This window comes from Humulus lupulus, chromosome 3, assembly GCF_963169125.1.
Source record: "Humulus lupulus chromosome 3, drHumLupu1.1, whole genome shotgun sequence".
In the NCBI taxonomy this organism is placed as follows: Eukaryota; Viridiplantae; Streptophyta; class Magnoliopsida; order Rosales; family Cannabaceae; genus Humulus; species Humulus lupulus.
Window position 1 is genome coordinate 107,285,588 of NC_084795.1, and position 21,883 is coordinate 107,307,470.

At 31.4% G+C, this 21,883-nt stretch overlaps 1 long non-coding RNA gene across 7 annotated transcripts; it reads right to left on the minus strand.

Annotated features, from left to right (window-relative positions):
- Positions 1-1,399: 1,399 nt before the first annotated feature.
- Positions 1,400-17,733, minus strand: LOC133823047 (uncharacterized). Of its 7 annotated transcripts, none has more exons than XR_009888110.1 (7): positions 17,559-17,733; positions 17,274-17,476; positions 16,913-17,091; positions 13,069-13,243; positions 5,893-9,684; positions 5,509-5,574; positions 1,400-1,633 (listed from the first exon to the last, which is right to left on the minus strand). It is a non-coding gene; the product is annotated as an uncharacterized LOC133823047 (long non-coding RNA). The 7 variants fall into 7 exon arrangements; XR_009888109.1 differs by lacking the exon at positions 17,274-17,476 and having other exon boundaries at positions 5,893-9,277; positions 9,549-9,684; positions 17,559-17,729; XR_009888107.1 differs by lacking the exon at positions 17,274-17,476 and having other exon boundaries at positions 17,559-17,731.
- Between the last annotated feature and the right edge of the window lie 4,150 nt (positions 17,734-21,883).

Sequence of the window (21,883 nt, forward strand, 5' to 3'; positions counted from 1 at the left end):
CCCCCGCTCATGTTTTCCACACTGTTGTTATTAATATCTGTTGTAACAACAATGGAACTTTCAGCCCTCTTGTTTCTTCGGTTTCGCTTGCACTCCTTCTCGATCTCAAGATTAATTGGAACTAGACTGTTAGCTCCCCTTCTACTATGCATATAAAGAAAGTACCTGAGATAGAGAACAACCATAGCCAAACAAGTTAGAAATTATTCAAAAGACAGCCAAATTAGAAATAAAATTAACTATTTTAATATTGATAATTTTTCAGTCCCCGGTAACGGCACCAAAAACTTGTTGTGAATTTTATAACTACGCAAGTATACGTGATCGCAATTTGTAATAAATCTCGATAAGAACGAGTATCGTCGCACGAAAACTGATTTATCAATTACCAAATAATTAATTTCTGGTTTCTATTAGGGTAATGAAAACTGTATTTGTGAAATTTGAAAATAAGAAAACAGAAATAAATGAAAATTGTAGAAATCAAATAATAACAAGAACACAAAGATTAAATTCACTATGAAACAATTAGGAATCCTAATCTTCTCTACTATCCACTCTATTATTCTTTAATTCAATTACTACTGAAACTCTTTTCACTGAAATGATAGGCATGCAAAAGTGTGAACTATTCAAGTTAAGAAATAGAAAACTTGACCTTATGTGAATTCCCTATATTTCTATGGTCAATTCAAACAATAGGAAGCAATGAATACAACCCTATATCACATAAACCAATTTGATACTCTCATTCTAAATTGAAATCTATGTCTATTCAATTTTAGCATATTCAAATCTCACTTTTCAGATTTTGATTCAAATTCATAAATCATATGTAAAAGGTGTGCAGTCAATTACATACACACACTACAAGAAAAATTGTTTTTAATAACACCAAAAATGTGTTATTAAAACATACCATAACACTTTTTGATGTGTTAAGACCGACTATGTTATCGTAGGTCAGGGTACTTTACATAATACTTTATCATTGTTCTACATATGTGTTATTATACTATCAACGATAACACACTTTCTGTGTTATTTTAATAAATAGATAAGTGTTTAATTATATTATTTATAGTCGATTATATAACACATTTCAATACTTATAAATTTGTGTTATACTACACTTTAGTATAACACATTTTTAGTATAACACATTATTTGTGTTATATAATGAAGTTTGCATAACAAAATTCTTTACATAAAAAGTATTATTGTAATAGATATTATAACACAATTTTCGTATTATTTTAATATTTAGATAAGTTGAAATTCTCATTATATATTCATTTATATAACACTATTTTATTCTATTATATTTTAATTTTTTTTATATAATTAAAATTAACTTTCTAATATATACTAGCATCATCAAATGAACTTGATTTTCAAATAACAAAAAGTAAAAACATTCAACATTGTATTAACAATCCACAAATTAGTTTAAAACATTCAACATTGTTTTCAACAACAAAATATTCTTTAAGTATTCAAGTAGTCTTAAATATTCAACATATTGAAAAGTTACTACTTTCAGCAGAAAATATTCTACAGCTACCCAACACAAAGCCTTCAAAATTAAGTATCCTTTGCTCCTCCAATTGATGGGGAAAGAGACATTTTTCTCCTGCAATACCAGATAAAAGGTAAGGTATATGCTTAAAAAAATTAAATAATATGAATCAAATAATAAAACTGTATACAATATAAGACCTAAGCAAGCAATACCAGGTGAACATACTTCAAAATTCAAAATACTGCTATCACACAGTGAATAGATACATATTATACAGTAAACAAACATTAACATTTTCAAGTTAAAGGGGCCTCAATTTCACCCTAAAGACATCTCTAGTTCAGGTGCTTAATTACTAAGACAGCATGTTAAAAGTTTGGGAGATTTGAGTTACAAAAGCATTTAGAATGATACTATTATTTCTAGGGTAGATCCATCGAATCTCATATCTCATTTAAAGGAGAGGTGTAATAGAATATGGAGCTCAAACAGGTACTAAACTCTAGACCTTAAGTTATTTGGGCACTAACAAGTAATTACAAAACAGTGATACATATTCGCAGAGGATGTTATTTCAAAAAGATGGATTTGGCACAATTATTTTGTGTTAAAATCAATCTTTTTGACCCTATATAGGATAGACCAGACCCTAGCTCCTTAAAATTTGTTCTAATCAAGTTTACAAATCTATAAGTGATCTATAAGTGATGATCTCCAATGAAGAACATCTCATTTAGTCAAAGACATGCCTAAGATACAAGTTTGAACCTTGTCTTTTTAAAGTATAGGAGATAAATGAAGCTGGAATAGTTTAATTCTCTAATATCATATTATGAAAGAAAATGAAATTGTATTGAATTGAATGAATACAGAATACAAGTGGCACCAATATCTAGTATCACACATAGAAACCAACATTTAATTGAATGCCAATAACATGTTATGGTTACAAATTGTTTAAAGTTGATTGTTTCTCAAATTGCAATTGAAATAGCCAATTGGCTTCTTGCTAGAAATCATAGAGAGATAATTTGAAGAAAAAATTGCTCATGAAACATTACCCATGGCTGGCTAAAGCATAAACAGGTTAAAAAGCAAGGCAAAAACATATATATTAGCATTGCTTCTCTATACAAAAAGCATGGGATTTCCATAAATAATGAAAGTAAGAGATCTCAATTCCCAACTAGAAAATCAAAGCAGAAATATACCAACTAGAATGGGAAGCAAGGAGGATTTTTTTAAAGATGTTTAGGTAGGAACACAAGTCCTTGGCAACCTAGTAAATTTCAACTTAGTATCAAGATGATAATAAGAAAATTTTTTGGTCACAACAAACCAAGTATTAATGATACAATAAGAAATATTACTGACTATCCCTATTGAAAACAGAACATAGAACTATTGATTGGCCTTTCTTTCAAAAAATTTAAGTTTTGTAACTTTGTACAGTTTTGAGTTAAGCTATTTTGTTGAAAGGAGAATCAAAATATAATTTATCAGTCACTTTTTCTGTACAGAATGAAATTTCATTTACTGAGACTGTCAAGCAAGAACACAAAATCAAAAAGAAAAAAAATATATAAAAGCCATCCATAAGAGTGCCAATGTAGAAACCTTATTTATTCATAACAGTCTAACATCCCCAAGTCCAAAGAAACCTTATTTTCTATTTCCTGACCTTGTAACTATTAGTATAAAACTCAGTACATAGTGTTGCTTATTTATATCATGTCTCAAGAAGTAATGTTTCAAACGAAAGACACTCATATATGTTAAAAGAAATAAACAAATCCTATACTATTGTCTATGACAATTGCATGTTCCATTTGTGGGGCATGGGATGAAATTTTTTATAAATACACATATACAAACTATAAAAAATTGAATTAAATGCAGCCAATATATGCTGAAAAATACAAACCACTACCATGTCAAACACAAGGTAGAATGTACCAAGTTTTAGTCAAAAGCAAGAAATGTAAAATATGGAAAGAATTGTGTGACTTGGCAATAGCAACATAATGGCTGGCCAAAAATAGCTATTATATATGCTTCAGGTACAACCCATCAACACTTGCTCAAACCAAAAGCTTAATGGCTATAGAATGTTTTGTTAAGAAGTCTATTTACACTTATAGATGTTATGATAGTGTTGACCAAGACATAAAAAGTTCCAACAAAATGAGGCAATAAAAAGAACTAAATCTAAAAGCTTGTCTACATATGCTACTGTATATTTACAAGCACTTTCCCCAGATCCAAATAAAATTAAACAATCCAGTGTAGCTAAGAATATAAAAAATCCAACTAAGAGGCATAAAAAATTAAAGCTCAGTAATAAAAGCAAAATTTCCCACTTAAAATAGTTTTCTTGCAAACAAAACTCAATATATAGAATAGAAAACAATAACAAACCATATTTCAAAATAAACAAAAAAAAAAAAGTACTATTATCCACCTCAAATAGAATGGTAGTAGTTGTTCAATACCCTAATAAAAATAATTATTCTTATGAAAAAGTAAAAAAAAATAAATAAGTAAAGCTCCAGGACCTTAAACAATGAAAAGAGGCAAACCCATATCAACATTATGAAGAAGGAGCCCGAATTACATGCTATAAAGTCTATTTTTTACTTGGTAAATTATTTTATTTTGAAAAATAGACAAATCATAAACTAAGAAAAGTGATAGAAGTCAAAGATAAATTAAAGCATAGTATTTACATCAAGTAATATTTGATAGAAATTGTTCTTTTGTGCTGTTCAGATCAGAAAGCTAATAGCCCAAAAGATAGAATTGTGTTAAACCATCAAAAAACACAAGAGAGAAACAATAAGCTAAGAGATGAACGAAGAGAAAATTCCACTGCCAAACAGAGTATCCGCTATCGCTGAATTCCAGGACCACTAACAATAGAGGTACAAAACTAAAAATTAGCTTATAGGAAAAAAAACAAAAATAGAATAGAGCTTCTTCTATTTTTGTAAGCAATTAGTAGATTGAAGCAAACAAGGTTCAAAAATAAATCCCCACTTTTTAATTATCTTTCATTCCAATAGAAAATAGCAAATCAAACTCATAGACACGCTTCAACCATTATCAAATATAACCATTATAAATAAGTAAGCAACAACATGAGCAAATTTAAACTACCTTATGATATATAAATGGAATACTACTAGGCAAACTAGGACATATTAACAGAAAATAAAATAAATGCAAACCTAATTGTTTGTTGCTAGTTAATTAATTATAGTTTTTGGAGCTCATTGTGGGGTGAAAATTGTAGATATATATACAAGTCCTTTAATAACATGAAGAGAAAAAAAAAAAGAATAATACAAAAACATAGAAAGATTTAGTGAAAATCTTATTCCTTGTTGTATCTTAGATCTCATTGTGCCTATTCTAATATCAGAGGATTAGTTTGAATCCTCATAAGTATATAAACATATATATAATTGTAGTAATGGAAGACATGAAAACTAATTTCTTCAAAGGCAGGATTTTTGAGCATGACCTTAAAACATTAAGTATTCTTCTCAATGTATGGAACGATCAATTTTATATGAAATAAAAGATAAACTACTTAAGTTTCCAAAGAAAAAAAATATAAACTACGACATTGAAACACACGAGAATAAAAGGAGATATTAAAAACAGATTTCTAAAACCCTCACCTCATCTATTACGATTATGACCACTTGAAACAACAAAAATAAAAAATAGATAAAAATCTAAATCATACAATTTCTAGGCTAAAGTTGTATATATTAGATAAAAATAGAAAAAGGCTTCCCATTGGTTCAAAAATAGTGCTTTTGTTAACTTGTTTTTATATCTCTTCAACCCAATAGAAAACTAAGTATAACTAAGATAAACCAAAGCCAGAGAACTCTATCAATACCTAAAACATAATGAAAATGAAAGAAACATTCAGCAGCATAATTCTAAAACACAACAGAAGACTTTCTTCTTTATACCTTGACAAAGGCTGATGAAAGTCATCTTTTTGTTGGTCGTTCGTCTTCTAACACGGTCATATCCGCCTATTAAGAAAGAAAAATCTAAGCATATGAATTTTCCACAAAACAAACAGTTAAATTCATAAATGAAAGTGAATGAGAAAATCAGAGAGGATAAAGAATGAATGAACTGAACTTTATTGAAATATATAGAAGTGTTAAATAGGAAAAGAGAATACATCACTTATAATGAGCTAAAAATTAGAGTAAGACTAACAGATTCATAGAAAACCATAACAGATCTAGCAGCTACCACTTAATAGATATATTTTGTAGTAATAAAAGTACTACAATCTTTCCATTAATCATTTATAGTGTGCACAAGGGAAATAAAAAGCCCACCTGTTCAGATGATGTTAGAATGCCCTGTATAAAGCCCTGACAGTATATACATGGAGATCAGAAGCATTGCTTGTCTCAACAATAAGGGCAGGCCATACATCATCTTTTACATAATTTCCAACCTCCGAAGCATGGCGTAAAAATCAGAAACTTCTTAGTTAAAAAAAAAACTCATCTTATATTAGTCCAATTAAAGTTTATTACATTTATATTGAGAGTCAATACTATTATGCTTAGATTCACCATTGCAATTGCTCAAAAGGGAGCACCCCTGTCGGGTTTTATTTGCATAGAAAAATTCTAGTTCTAATTTACATAACTATAAGATAGGAAATGGTACCTTAAGAACAGAAGTATGAATGGAAAAAATTAGAAAAGCATACATAACATTTAAACTGTATGATTTGCTACAAATAAAAGAAATAAAGAAGGAAAGCCATGTCTATAGAAAGAAAAAGTGCAAATAGGCTTGTGAGAGACTAGCTAAATATAGTTGGAATTCTGCGTTGATACTTAATTGAATGCTCGTGAGAAAGCAACCAAAATAAAAGGCTTACCATTATTTTGTACCAGCAACTACTATTGATATAGTCAATCATATCATCATATACTTTGACATCCTTATGAGTTCAAAATAGATATTAATAAATCAAAATAACTATTTTACAAGAGCTTCAAACTAATTATAGACCACACTATTTTCCGTTTCCCTGTTTTCAAAATAAAAGCAAAACATACTAATAGCCTCAAATTTGATGTTCAATTGTACTTTATAGACCAAATTTTTTTTTAGTATAAACCAAGCCTCAAAGAAGAGAGCACTAACACTTCATTAATTAAATAAACATAGTGAAAACTACAAATAAAAAACCATGGAAAAGTTGCAGAGCAAATCCATGAACCAAAGCCAAAAAAAAAATAACAAAATTCCAAAACAACAACAAGATAAGAGAACCACATGTAAAGCAAATATAAAATTCGATTCATGCGTTGTAGTGATTCTTGCTCGTTAATATAGCTAATTACTGCACTAAAGGATTCAATTTAATTAATATGCCAACCACTAAGTGAAGCTTAAGAAGAGTGTAGCTACACCTACATCCACTAAGTTAATAAAAATTGGACTTACTCAAATTACCAAACATATCACAAGTGTAGTGCTAAAGCATCTCAGTGTTTTTGACAACAAAAAGTTTCAACACAATTTGAAAATTAGGTTAGATAGAAAGCACGTATGTTTCTCTAAAACTCAACAGAAAGGTTTTCAATAATGATAAATTTTCTTATAAGCTTATAATTATAGCCATTCTTCATATGGCCTAACCATTTTATAGAATTTCAAACAATAGATAAAACTTTAAGTTTGACAACCAAATCAAATGGCATAATTACAGTACTTTACTGCCCTTAATCTAAGAACAGTTAATATAACTCTTTTATGTATACATATCCATATATAAACACAGCACACACAGAAATGTACCAAAAGGAGAGAAATATCAAATAATATTTATTTGAGTTGAAAACACTAACATTTGTTTTAGTACAGAAAAGTTCCCCAAGAATGCTAGCAAAGTCCTTGAAAAGTACTTGAAAACAAGAAAAGAATACTAAAATGAACTACTAAAATGAGGATCAAGATCAGGACTTGTTATAAATTTTCTTTTTTGACTTCTCTGAATTTATGTATGTGTTTTCTTCATCTTTGCTTGCAATTTTACAATCATTTGAAAGCTACTGTACTAGGTATTAATGGCACATTTTTTCAAATATCAATCATATCAAGGATGGTTGAATATGTGTGATAATTTGTTCAAAAGAATAGATAAAATAGATCTCATGCTCAACTCTATTGTATTCCTCAATATAACTATCCATTTGTGTTGACATATTTTTGTGCTAAATTAAATTATAGGGGCATTTAATATTATTAAATTAAAGGCATAATTTTACTTTATATACATATGTGAGCTAGGAATATATTTATTTATTTATTTTTGCCATTTCCTTTTGTTACAGTGTCTTGAGAGCTTAAAAGTTGTCAATCTCAGTTTTTCAAAGAATTTGATTCATATGCCAGATTTATCTCAAGCTAATTTGAAGAGTATTTCTTAAAGGCTGTGAGAGTTTGGAAGAAGCTCCTTCACTCAAATTTCAACAAATTCTTGCTCACAAGTATTTTACAAAAGACAAAATAGTAGCAGAAAAAAATTACAATATCAATTATAATGATATAGATTATTAGAGACCTGAGGAGACTGATCATAAACCATCGTGGTGGGAATCTTATGAACACATAGACTACTTTCTTAATCTCAGTGGCTGCTCTACTCTTAAAGTTCTCTCAGAGATGTCTAGGAACATTAAATACATTTGTTTATCTTCCACTGCCATAGAAGAGCTACACTCTTCAATTGGTCTCTTGTTCATCCTTCTAGTTTGGATCTTAGCAATTGTAAATTCCTCAAGAATCTTTCGAGTGGAATTGGACAGTTGGAGTCTCTAAATCATCTATATTTAGATGGTTGTTTATCTTTTGATAGGTTTCCTGAGCAGCTTCCAAAGAAAATTAGATTATTAGACTTGAGGGGAACTAAGATAAAAGAAGTGCCTTCGTCTTCCTTAGAAAGTCTCTCTAGTCTTGAGGATCTATGTCTAATGAATTGCACAGAGCTTGAAACCCTACCAATGAGTATCTGTAAGCTGACATCTCTTGTGAGTCTAAACTTATCTGACTGCTCAGAATTGAAAAGTTTCACAGAAATCTCAGAGCCAATGAAAAGTTTGAGAAACCTTCAACTAGATCAAAATAACTACAGCTCTTCTCTCCAATAGAAGAAAAGTATACCTCTCTTTCTCTATATATACACAAAATATATATATGTATATATTTATACAAGAAATCCTCTCCGAGACAATACAGTTTTGTCCTGCGAATTATTGTGTCATTAAACATAGAGGAAGTATATAAGTGGTATATACTTTCCCCTTCTCCTTTCTTACAAAGCTCATTATATCTCATCTCATGCAAGAAATTATTGTCCTCTGGATTAATAGCCTAGAAATATATAGCTCACCCTCTAAAACTATCTTGAATACTTCATTAAACCAAAGGGCTCATACAACATATTCTATCTGTCCAAGCTCATAATGTATATACAGTTTCTTTGCATCATTTTATCATACACTTGTGGGGCATTGGCCATTAGTTCAAGAGTAACATAGACCACAGTTACCTTACACTACCTTGAACCTCAATACAAACAAACATTCCAAAAACTAACCCAGAACTTTTTCAAATAAGAAAAAGATAATAGATATAAGGCAAGAAAACCTACCTCTGGAACCACAGCAGAGAAGACCGACGATAGATTAGTTCTCTTCTCTACAACCAAGATTGGAAAAATAACAAGTTAATCATTAATCTAAAGCTCTATGGTATAATATATATACCTATATTATCAAATGTACAAGGAAGAAAATGCATTTATATATATATTGTCAAAGGTTTCCCATACATATCCCGTGAAAAACTCTACTGTACGCAGTCTCCATATCTTGCTCTTTACCCCCACTTTTCCTAAAACAGATCTTAAAAACTAGTGTGAACACATAAAAAAAACTTGATCAATGTTGAAGTTTTTTGCTAAGCTTACATGCTGTTGTTTATCTTGATTCTTCAAACTTATAAAGGCTTTGACTCATCTTTCTGAAGCAACCATTTTTGCTTTAAAAAGCACAACTTCTTACTTCAGCTGGCTTGAACAATAGTGTTGAAACCAATTTTTTTCCCTAAAATAATTAAACTATAAGAACAAAACATTTCAAAAATGTAAGTGAAAGAGGAAAATATGTCTAAAGAGAAAAAAAAAAAGTTTAGAGAGAGAAACGTGGATAGTTTCTTTATACCTTTGACTATAAACTTGCAATGTTAACAACTTTATTGTAATTCTATATATAGTATAATAGGTTGTATAGCACAAACAAGAATCACGCATAAACTTTATTCACACACACACACACACACACACACATATATATATATAAACAAAGAAAGTATGAAGGTAACAGAGAAGAAAAGGGTCCACATGGCTGGTATAGTGCAAAAGAGCTACATGAACAAACTGGAAGTTGCAAATGGATGAACTGAGACGTTTAGATGAGGATTACCTTGGGCTTAGTCCCTATGTAGCTGTCTCATAATGATTCAAGGAATCCCATGGGGAATAAATCTTTGCTAAGAGGTTGTGAGAGACCAGAGGCACAAATCGTCGTTAGGGATTTAGAGAGAGATGAGTGAAGAGAGAGAGAGAGAGAGAGAATTAACTAAAATAAGAAAGAAAGCAATTTGTTAACCTAGCAGCGAAAATTTGGGGACAGAAATTAAAAAGATGGCGCTAAAAATTTTGAGTGACCCGCATAAAATTTTAGCACATACCATAATACTTTTTTAATAGTATTAGATTTTAGTGTTGTGGTTATTAGTCTTTGTTGTAGTGACAATAAACACAAACTGAATAGAGTTTAGATGAAGAAGAAATAGATAAATGCATTAAATCATAATAGAGTTTCAAGAGAGTCAATTAGAAAACCTAAACAGAAATTTAGTTCATAAAGATGGCTAAATCAAACATAAACATAGAATTTAACATAAGATAAATCAAAAGATAAAGAAAAAGAAAAAGAAAAGAACTCTAGGTTTTTGTTTCTTCTCTAGCCCCCTTGTTGCTTAATTTGATCTCCCCCTCTAAAAACGTCATTAAGGAAACTTTTATAGAACCTAATTTATTTTTGCATGAAAAGACAAGATTACCCCTGAAAATTCCCCTAATTCTGTTTCCGTACGGACCCTAGCGCTGGGGCGCCACGGGATAGCGTTGAGGCGCTGAAATTAAGTCTGAAAACACGCTTCTGGAAAACTGATAGCGCTGGGGCGCTGAAATATAATGGCTAGGCGCTACAACCTACATCAAATCATGCTCTCTGTTTCTTGGCAGTGCTGGGGCACTGGTTTTTAGCACTGGGGCGCTACTTTATACAAAATAAAACTTAACTCGTCTCGAACAACCTGCAGCGTCAGCTTATCGTATTTTTATCATAACTCCTTCAATATAACTCCAAATTGAATGATTAAAAAGATATGGAAAGCTAAGAGAAATATCTACAACTTCTATTTATAGAATTATTTCTAGAAAGTGAATAAATAATAGTCAAAATATGGCTTGAAGTCTCAGACTTGCGTTATAGAGCATAAACGACGTGTGTTGAGCATCTTTAATGTAGTATCTTTCACACATAATGTCTTGAAACTCCAAAATCAACACTAAATCCATATTATTCATCATATTTAACATGTTTATTCTCATTTCACTCCATATTATGTACTTGACCATTAAAACCTGAAACAAGAAGAAAACAAGCGTAAATTTGCACTAAACAATCTTAAATAACTAAAAACACAACCTAAAACGATCTCTAAAACAAACCTAAAATGACCCTAACAACGATCGGATGAGTGATTGCAAGGATGAGCTCACAGAGTCAAATAGGCAAGAATTGTTTTGTTTTCTCGGTTTTGAGAACATGCAAAGAGGAAAAAAGGGTTTTTTGTCTCTAGTGTTTCTTCTTTTTCTTTCTGAAACAAAAAGATGCAAAAATGGGATGAAGAAGATGACACGAGCAAATTTTTAAGCCCCAGGGAATGTCAAAGGTCGAGTTAATCTGAGTCATTGGCCAGATTCGGTATCTGATCTGACGGTCGGGTGCAAACGTGGTAATGGCGGCATAAAGTTGGCAAGCGAAGAGACGTGGGCATGGTACAAGAGCACTCAAGTACTCTGGTTGAGCAACCCCTAGTTGACGCATGTTCACTTTTGAGCACTTTAGACGGTACAGTGTCCAAGGAGGGAAGTTCAAAAGTTTCCTTCTCATAGGATTCGAACTGATACTTTTGAGGGGGCAAAATGTTACACCCAGATTTCGAGCATGAGGAATTATGATCCCGAAATTTAGGCTCGTTAGGTGTAAGCTCGAAATATGCACGGTCCTCATATGATCCCCTAGTCAGGCAGTTTCGTTGTAAATAACGATCTCGTGAGTTCGTGCAGTATGTAGCCTCGAAGATGCTTCAAGCTTATGAGGTAAGCTCGCAACAACAAAGGGTTACAACACTTGTATATATTTCCTGATGTGTCTCTTGCCCTAAGTCAAGATTATCGAAGCTCGAGAGGCATAAGCTCGAATATAATGACTCCATCAATGACTTGTTGGGAGCAAAGGCGAAGCAAGAATGACAAGCTCGTGATCGACAAATAATCTCGAAGGCATAATAAGCCCAATATCTAAGATAGTTGGTTACGTGTGAATGTATTTATTGTTGTAAAATCCTTGTGTTTAAGGGATATGATATAATTAGTTATCCAATCCCACATTCTATGGGATATTATCGTGCACATAGAAAATAATGCATTAAGTGACATTATATCATTTGATTTAAAGAATATCTTCCCAAAATATGTGGGAATGGATTTTGAAACCTTCTCCATAAATGGAGAAGGAAATTCCCTTTGTAAAGGACATAAATTTTGAGATCTTGGGAGAAAACTCTAGGCAACTATTCTGAAAAGTTTCCAGAAGACTCCCAAGCACTTATAACACACACTCGTGGACTAGGCAGATTTAACTGCTGAACCACGTAAAAAGATCATGTTTTCATCTTCTTATTTCATTTCCTCTGATATATTCTTGTTTAATTGCTCTCATTTTTAAGTTGACGAAAATCGACGTCAACAATATATATTCGTATCACAATGGAATCTTTATTATGATTATTCATATATATTTATTAAATTGTTAAATATCTTAAACTATTAAATAAAAATATAAACTCAAAAAATATCTTATTTAAATTTTTTATAGTTTATTAGTACATGATTTGATTTTGTAAATGGATTAAAAAATTAGTTTAAATGAGAAAATAGAAATAGTGATTTGAAGTGATTTTAGAGTGCTACATAATCTCTTTGAAGCTCTCCTTTATATATATATATATATATATATGCTTATGTCACGCTGCTTCTATCTAGTGTATATGATATATATATCTCAATAATAATAATAATAATAATATTGGGATACACTTATATAAACAAAGTTTATTTTTTAAAAGGAAAATACCACTTTTGGAGCTCCTTGAATTATAAATACCACTTGGTCTCATACTGCTTTTCTTCTTGTTCTGTATCTCACACATTGATATTGTTCAAAAACTCGTATCACCACTGAACTAATAATCAGATCAGGCCCAGCCCAAGCTTTTGGAGAAACCCATGGAAAAAATCTTAAACGAGACCTTTTTTTTTAAAAGAAAATAAAAAAATAACATTAATATATCATCCAAATTAAAATGATTAAAATTTTACATTTATTTGATGAATTCATAAATCAATTCATCCAAAAAGCATATTTTTCTTCGTCAAATTTTTCGCAACAAACATTCTAAGCCATAAAAACTAATGAGTAGTATAAATAACAATAAATATGATTCGTTTATTATTATTATTATTTATTTTTTGGGATGCAAACTTTCTAATTGAAACATTGTATTGAAGCTTATCTAGCAAATTATATTCAATAAATAACATAGCTAATAATTCACTTGACTGTTTTGCAACATAGTTAATCTTAAATTAGACTTTATCAATTTAAACTTTGAAGCAATGTTAATGAAATTATTAATAACTTTTTATAATCAATGAATGCTGTTGGAAAAGAATCAATTATTTTTATATCATTCAATATTTCAATTGAGCTACTATTTTTAGTTAATAAAACTTCTGTTTATACTTTTAATTCTGAAATAAACAAATCTAAATCATCAATATAAGAAAAATTCATTGTATTTTAAAACATCTTCAAGATTTAAAGAGTAATATTTTATAAAATTTCTTTATCCAATACTTTTAATTTCTTCATATTAAATAAATATCTAAAAATATTTGCATATACTAGAAACTGTTCAATTCTATTTCCAAGTGATGAAGTAATTTAGTCAATCATGTAAAGAAAATAATCAATATATGAAAGCAAATTTTATTATATCATCATCATTAATACTTTTATCAAATTATTTTTTCTTACCAATCAAACATTTTTTTAAAAAATTTAGGTTCTATTTCCATCTCATTTGCAATTTCTTTACCTAAAACCATAGCTCTTACAAATCCATTTTTCTATAATTTAAAAAAAAATGAAAGAAAAACATTTAACTTATTTATAGCATTTACAATAGCACACGATTGGAATTATAAACGGTAACCTTTAATTTAATTAATTGATTTAAATATAAAAAAAACATAATAGGCTAGTCACAGCTAGTTAGTTATTTTGATTTAAAATTAAGAACGTTTTAAATTAAGAAATTTACAAATGCTTATTGGAACTTGTTAAGCATAAGTCAATGTTAAGATTATATTAATTAATAAATTATTTTAATAAATCAATGTTAAGATTATAATCAAGTAAACATTTTACTAAATTATTAAGAATAAATAATTATATACTTACGAAACTTCTTTTAACTAAAACCATTTACCCAATTATGGAAAAGGTTATAAGAAACTAAGTAAACTTACAAATCACTTACAAAAACATATAATACTTTAAGTTACCCTCATACATACACATGGAAATATAGGAAACAAATTAATTTAAACATAGGTTGCGTTGGGTAAAATTTTTGTTTTAAAATTTTTTAAACTCAAAAATAAAAATATATTTTAGTTTTATGTTTTTTTATTTTTATAAAATAAAAATATTTTTGGTAACTATTTTTGTTTTCTGTTTTTTTAAAATAAAAATAAAAATGTGTTTGGTAACTTTTATTTTTATTTTTTTTAAAAAAATAAAAAATAAAAAACATGTTTGGTAAATATTTTTTTTTGAAATTTTATTTTTTATTTTCATTTTCTAAACTAAAAAATAAAAATATTTTTTGTGACCACTACTTATTATTTTAAAATAAAAAATAAGAAATTTATAGTTAAAAAAGATCATATTAATAATATCCAAATAATCTCAAATTTCAAAACTTAATATCTATTCATGAGATAACACAAAATCAATAAAGTCTACATAAGTTCTTATTTCCCTTTAAAACTTCTTCCATAAGTTCCATGAAAATTTCTTCATGCCTTTGAGTCCAAATAGAAGCCTATCATTATTCTCAAAGAAACGTCATTATCAATATCTGCCATCTAGGTAAGACCTAGTGATTCAATAAGAATTCTAAATAAAAATACAAGACTATTCCTAAAGAAACAACCATTTCAAGAACAACAAGAATTGAAAAACTGATTTAGTTATAATTGCCAAGTAAGTAATTCCAATAATAGCAATGAAGAGTATCCACATATTCATCAAATTAACAAAATAATACAATGTCATATGAAATAAAAACACACACCAAAAAACATAAAAGGATACATATTATAAATATATATATTCTATCATGATGTATATATAAATATACTAACTTCAAGTGATGTTTTAAAACATGAACGAAATGAAGATTACACAATATAATGGCTTCTATATGGTCACTTCACTAACAAAGCACCATATATATGATTGTATGGAAAGAGCTTCTCACCAGGACAATAGGGAAAAAAATATCTAGTTCAATTTAAAACAAAACAAAACTTATGTCCTTGACTCTCTAGATCTCTGTCATTCCAAATTGATAGTCATAATACAAAGCAACAAAGATTATTTGTACAGTATGTTGAGTAGTTTATGGACTTTTATTATTTATTTTGAGATTGAGAGATTAATATTAGTTTCACTGTTTGGTGAGAATGATTTGCAGGTTATGAAAGTGGAAGAAAGGAAGAATAAATTTTGAAATGAATGATTATTTAGGTGCAGGAGCCAATCCAGATCACAACCCCAAAACTTCTGCTTCAGTATATGGTTTATTATATGCATAAAAGTTATTAGTTTAGTGTAAGTTTTAGCTTTAAGTTGACTTACTGTCCATTATTGTAGTTATTTTTCTTGGAAAATGTCACATTAAATTTTTTTATTTTGCTTTAAGTTATGTTACTCTGCAGTGAACATGATGGTATTTTACTACTGCCCACTGGCTCAACTTCTCCAATTTGGCTTATATAAGATGCTTTAGCTGAAGGTATACAACATCATCAACCTAGAATTTAATCGAGACATATGAATAAAAAGAAAACCCCAAAAGTAAAAACAATTTAATCCAGACATATGACAAATAGTGTAACCTAGAATTGAATCCCAATTTTGATACATTTTTTGTCTTTCAAAATGGATTGAATCCCAATTTTGACACCCATTGTCTTTCGAAATGGAAGAAGATATTAAGAGAAGAGTGTATAAAGAATTGGGAACCACAAATGAAGAAAATCCAAATAACAAAAATTAATACTGAGTTAAGAAAGCTCAATTATTTTATTTCAAACATGTCATAAGAGCAATCACCATGTTTAACTTCAGTTTTTCTTTTCTTTTCTTTTTTTTTTTTTTTGGAAAACTTCAATTCGTTTCCAGTCTCAGATTTAAATGATAGACAATATTATCCCGAAAACTTTTTCTCTATTTCTTCTATTAATTTCTTTGAATCCGAACACTTCATTTCTCAAGTATTCCTCTTGAAGGATTTAATTGGTCCAGGCAAGACAGCAGAAACAAACAATGGCATCATATCATCAATACAAAACAAGGACAACAACCCAAAGTTATAAATATCAAGTTCTGACCCATACACTTTATTATGCAGTACACATAGTGGAGAAGAAACTCCACAACATAAACACAAAAAATTAACAAGCAATCTAAGCACACCAATATCAAAGACTTTGAAGCAATCACATAAACTCCCAACATCAGAATTGTGAATTAATTTGTCTAAAATGTAATCTTCTAAGACCCAAAGTTTTGATTTTTAGCAATACAACATAGCCAAATCAAGATGAAACAATGAAAGTGAAAGTACCTCTTGGAAGTTGCAAACACGAACTTTCTCAATGCCCCTCTTGCCTTGAGAGCAATCAATATCAGCTTGAATAACAATGGGTACGACAACACCATTAGAGAGAAGAAGAAGAAGAAGAAGAAGAAGATCCCTAGTTTGAACCTCATGAAGCTGCAAAAGCATCCTCGACCCAGGTGCCCCTTTACAGTGAAGAAGCATAATATCAGAACCCAGGCTTGGATTGAGTTAGATATATATATATATATATATATATATATATATATAGCCATGGTGGTGGTTTCAGTATCAGTTTCTATATAATCCTCCTAATGAAAAAATCTACGAATACTCATAGAGCCAGACCCATCATAATTCAAAATACCTGTTTTTGTTTATGTTACTGTTACCATAGCCAAAATCATTATCCGAGCCTAGCTAAGCTAAGCTATGCTATATATGCTATAAACAACAATGTTGGTGATCATCTACAACAACCAACTCCATTAAAATCCTCTGAATCAGACAGAGCTTTTCGCCGCCGATTGTATATTGGACAAGAGAGAAAATGGAGGAAAATCACAAACCCTAATCCCAAACAAAATCAGAAAAAAAAGATTGAGAAGAAGAAGAAATCATATGAGGGAGACACATGAAAGTGATGGTGTACCTGAAGAAAATTTGGAGAGAGCTATGAAAAGCCATTGAAGCTTGAGAAAGCTCTCGGGTAGAAATAAAAATTGGTTTAAATTTTTTTTAAAAGTATGAAAATGGTGTTTTCAAAATTTGGTAATTTTTAATTAATTAAAATTTAAAAAAATTAAAAATAAGTTTAAAAATTTTTTAACTCACCGAACATGTTTTTCGATGTTGTTATCAAAAATTTTATTGTTTAATAAGAAAACTATTTAAAAAATTTGTACCAAACAGGGCCATAATATGCAGAATTGAACAAAGTAAACCACTATCTACAGGAACACTCAAGATAACCCTTGGTCCTACAAGATGATTCGAAGATTTTCTATCACTTAAAGGGGAAAGTAAACAAGGAGGAGCTAAAAGCTTAGTATGGTAACCATCACCCAGAACTCTGGTTTTTATGAAAAAACTCTGCATGGTTAGATTGGATAAAAATATAATCTATCGTCAGGTGTAAAATAAATTAGAGAAACCACAAATTATTACAAGAAAAAACGAGCTACACATGCACACGACTCTCCACTAGATCCTGTAGCTCCTAATCGCATCATAGTACTTGATTTCCTAAACAGGCTAGTCGTCATGATTACCACCACAATTAATTCAGATCAAATAACACCAGATTTAGGTTCTAAGTCTTCACACCTACAGGTGCACCGGCTTGCCACCTGAATTAACTTATGATGACATAAAGACTAGGTTGTGAAACATCAATATGTACAAATCAAAACTAATCACAGCTCTCAAGTTTTTCAACCAAATGCAAGTAGTTCAAAATTCAAGAAGCATATTACTCTTTCATTTTAAAAATTTGGGTAACATAGCAGTGCTCGTTTGATAAAATATAAAAAATCAGAGCTTGTGTTTAATCACATTAATATATATATATATATATATATCTAGTGGTAGCCTTCAGAGCAATCAGAGTATACAAAATCACAAGTCCACTTTTCTATTATATAAACATTTTATAAAATCTAAACATATAGAATATGATTCAAGCTGTCAATAATAAAATCAAAGTTCAAATCTAAGAGTTTGAAATGGTAAAGATAAATCCTTACCTCTCAAGACAAGCTAAGGTTAGCACCGAAAGATCTAAGTTCCACAATGAATTTTAAACATGAACTATCAAATCTTAAAATGAAGAGCATCATTGTTATGAGAAAGCTACGACAGGTATATTGGTGGTCTCCATGGCTCAAAATGCACTTCTAAGCACCTAGAATGGTACTTGGTTGATGCTCCACCATGAAATACGTCACCACTGCATAATGACGAGCAAATGAGGCGTGGGGTAGTGGAATTTGAAGCCTAGATTGTGAAGAAAATATAGTAACAGTGGCGGTGAGGTTCACCTATGCATGTGTTTGCCAAATTTAGGTCGTATATCTCATAAATCTGACAAGCCCCATTCACATCATTCAATGGTGGGAAGGAGAAAAACATCGGTGCCTTGTTGTTCCTCATGTCATGGGGAAGTTATTTCTAGTGTTAACTTTGCCCAGCGGCTTGCACAAACAATGGTATTTCGGGTTTTAGCGACGACAAAAGTCTCTCTAAAACCCCTGTCTTTTGTAGTGACCATGTAAGATCCACAATATTGGTTGGCTTCAATAGTGGTGATGGAACTGAAGTAGTGAAGTGCAATGTTCTCATGTGCCTGTGCTAGGAACCTTGCCAGCAATGTGGCCTTAGATGGTGGAGATGGCCATAAGTGCCATGTGTCGCTGGCTCACATTTTCAGGCAACATAATGCTTGTGCAACACATTGACTACTCTAAGCCAAGGTCACCCTTCCAACCATTTGAGTAACAGTGTGCTCATTTTTCATGTGTTGTATGCCTTATTCACACCTCCGTCTCTAAAAAAAACTTACGCCATGTCAAACTCTCAAGCATCTATGAGTGTATCCAAGCATCAATATTTTCTATCCAAGATACTCACACTGTCCATAGGTTTTCACAATGGCAAGGAAAATCCTGACATAGATGCTAACCCAAACATTCCAAAGCCAGGTATCATGTGCGACCAAGTGCCAACACCAAACTGACGTACCAATGCCTCTCGTCATGCCCCATTTGGTACGGTCCAAATAGCTTCCGTCATGGCACCATGAATCCCATACATCTATATATCCATGGTCTAATCCTCAAGGCACCATGCCTTCATGTATGTCATCAGACACTCGAGACTAGCGACTAGACTAGCAACATACATTGGACCTCTCTCCCTCTCAAACATGGTGTAACCTTCCAATGCGTGCATGCTAACAAGTCCCACAAATGGCTACCCTTGCCATCTTGTATTGAGACTCATGTCCATTGTGCACCATGACGTCTCCCAAAGGTCTGAGCCACATTTTATGCACAACATTCCGACAAACCATGGTAAACATACTCGCGAACCTCTAGCAGCATACTTCAACACATTACCAGATCTGCCAAGCCAGGTAATGTCCATGAGTGTTCTTACTTATGGCGCGAGGACTCCTTTCGTGGTGGTCGTGCTATTCATGGTGACTTTGGACGAGGAAGAGACATATGATTCCCTTGTGGTCCTCATATGCCCGCTCTACTAACCCAGATGGCTAATAGTAGCTCACTTAGCGCACCTACGCTAGGAGGTGGTGGAGAGCTGACACTAGGTGTTCCCCCTCTAGTAAGCATTATGAGCTTTTAGCCTTCTACGAGGAATATATATGAATTTTTCTTGCGAGATATATTGGAGTCCTATTTCACCAATTGTACGAATCGCCCAAAACCAATCACACCATTGTGTCCATTGACCCTTAAATATAGGAACTACCAATTCCAGTCCATTCCGGAAAATATTGAAGATAGTTACAAAAATGTCACTATCATACAAACTAGACACTAACATGCCCACCAACACGCATCTCTGCATGGATACCTACCTAGCTTGTAACATGCCATCAAAGGTCAGCATATTACACCATGCATATAAAAGATGAAAGGTAGAAATGGAGGGTGTTGGGGAAGGAGAAAGAGGGTAATGGAATGGATGAAAGGGTTTGATTTATTTTATTTTATTATTAAAATAATATTTTTAAAAATATATATAATTTGGCCCCTAAGTTCAAAAATTTCAGGATATAAGTCTCTTCTTTTCTCTTTGTTCATGCCGTTTTTCGTCAACTTAAATAGGAGAGCAATTAAACAAGAAAATATCGGAGGAAATGAAAAAAGATGAACACAAGAGGTTTTTTACGTGGTTCAGCAGTTAAATCTGCCTAGTCCATGAGTTTATGTTATTAGAACTTAGAGTTTTCTAGAAACTTTTCAGAGAATAGTTGCCCAGAGTTTTCTCTTCAAAAATTCGAAATCGCTCCTTTACAAATGGTACTTCCTTCTCTATATATAGAGAAGGTTGCGGAATTCATTCCCACATATCTGAGGAAGATATTCTATGAATCACTTAATATAATGCTATTTAATGCATTATTTCCTACATACACGGAAACGTCCCATAAAATGTGGGATCAGATAACAGATTAAATGATATCCCTTAAACATTGGGATTGTACAACTATAAATATGTTCACATATAAATGATTAACTCAGATACGTGATTCATCAAATCTTCGAGACTAGCAGTTGATCATGAACTTGCCGAGACTATCAGTAAATCACGAGCTCGTCGCCTAAAGTTTCCTATGCTCGGAACAAGTAACCCCTGACGAAGCCATCTCATTCGAGCCTACACTTCCCGAGCTCGAATCATTTTGCCTGAAGGTAAGAAATGTATCAGGGGAATACATGCATCAAACCATGGTTATATGCGAGCTCAGAGCATGTTCGAGGCTTCATATTCAAGAGCTTTCAAGGTCGTTATTTACTACAAAGAGGTCCGACTGAAGGATCACCTGACGACCGTGCCTATTTCGAGCTTACACCTAACGAGCCTAGATTTCGGGATCACAACCTCATGCTCGAAATCTAGATGTAACATTTTTCCCCCTCAAAAGTATCAGTTCGAATCCCATGAGAAGGAAACTTTTGAACTGCCTCCCTCGGAAACTGAGCCACCTAATATACTTGAATGTGGACACGCGTCAATCATGGGTTGCTTAATCACAATACTCAAGTACTTTTCCACCATGCCCACGTCTATTCGTCTGCCACCTTTATGCCGCCATCGCTATGCCTGTACCCGTTCGTTAGATCAGATACCGAATTCGGCCAATGGTCCAGATCAATTAGACGTTTGACATTCTTTGGGACCTATAAATATGCCTGTGTCATCTTCTTCCCCTTACTTTCACATTTAGAACTT